This window comes from Mandrillus leucophaeus, unplaced genomic scaffold (genome assembly GCF_000951045.1).
Source record: "Mandrillus leucophaeus isolate KB7577 unplaced genomic scaffold, Mleu.le_1.0 Scaffold401, whole genome shotgun sequence".
Lineage (NCBI taxonomy): Eukaryota > Metazoa > Chordata > Mammalia > Primates > Cercopithecidae > Mandrillus > Mandrillus leucophaeus.
Genome location: NW_012104266.1, coordinates 857,290 through 858,267, shown reverse-complemented (window position 1 = coordinate 858,267; position 978 = coordinate 857,290). Strand labels below are relative to the sequence as shown.

The 978-nt window shown below is 45.3% G+C and overlaps 1 protein-coding gene across 2 annotated transcripts in view; it reads left to right on the top strand.

Moving 5' to 3' along the window:
* TEX11 (testis expressed 11) overlaps positions 1-978 on the top strand; it is a 360,505-nt gene that overhangs the window by 149,209 nt on the left and 210,318 nt on the right. The window lies entirely within an intron of this gene.

The window sequence follows — 978 nt, the reverse complement described above, 5'->3', positions numbered from 1 at the left end:
GACGGAGTCTCACTCTGTCACCCAGGCTGGAGTGCAGTGGCCGGATCTCAGCTCACTGCAAGCTCCACCTCCCAGGTTTACCCCATTCTCCTGACTCAGCCTCCCGAGTAGCTGGAACTACAGGCACCCGCCACCTTGCTCGGCTAGTGTTTTGTATTTTTTAGTAGAGACGGGGTTTCACCGTGTTAGCCAGTATGGTCTCGATCTCCTGACCTCATGATCCACCCATCTCGGCCTCCCAAAGTGCTGGGATTACAGGCTTGAGCCACCGCGCCCGGCCAACGATGGGGTTTTCTAAATATACAATCATGTCATCTGCAAGCAGAGACAATTTGACTTCCTCTTTTCCTAATGGAATACCCTTTATTTCTTTCTCCTGCCTGATTGCCCTGGCTAGAACTTCCAACATTATGTTGAATAGGAGTGGTGAGAGAGGGCATCCCTATCTTGTGCCAGTTTTACAAGGGAATGCTTCCAGTTTTTCCCCATTCAGTATGATATTGGCTGTGGGTTTGTCATAAATAGCTCTTATTATTTTGAGATATGTCCCACCAATATGTAATTTATTGAGGGTTTTTAGCATGAAGCGCTGTTGAATTTTATCAAAGGCCTTTTCTGCATCTATTGAGATAATCATGTGGTTTTCGTCTTTGGCTCTGTTCATATGCTGGATTACGTTGATTGATTTGCTTATGTTGAACCAGCCTTGCATCCCAGGGATGAAGCCCACTTGATCATGGTGGACAAGCTTTTTGATGTGCTGCTGCATTCGGTTTGCCAGTATTTTATTGAGGATATTTGCATTGATGGTCATCAGGGATATTGGTATAAAGTACTCTTTTTTTTGTTGTGTCTCTGCCAGGCTTTGGTATCAGGATGATGCTGGCCTCATAAAATGAGTTAGGGAGGATTCCCTCTTTTTCTCTTGATTGGAATAATTTCAGAAGGAATGGTACCAGCTCCTCCTTGTACCTCTGG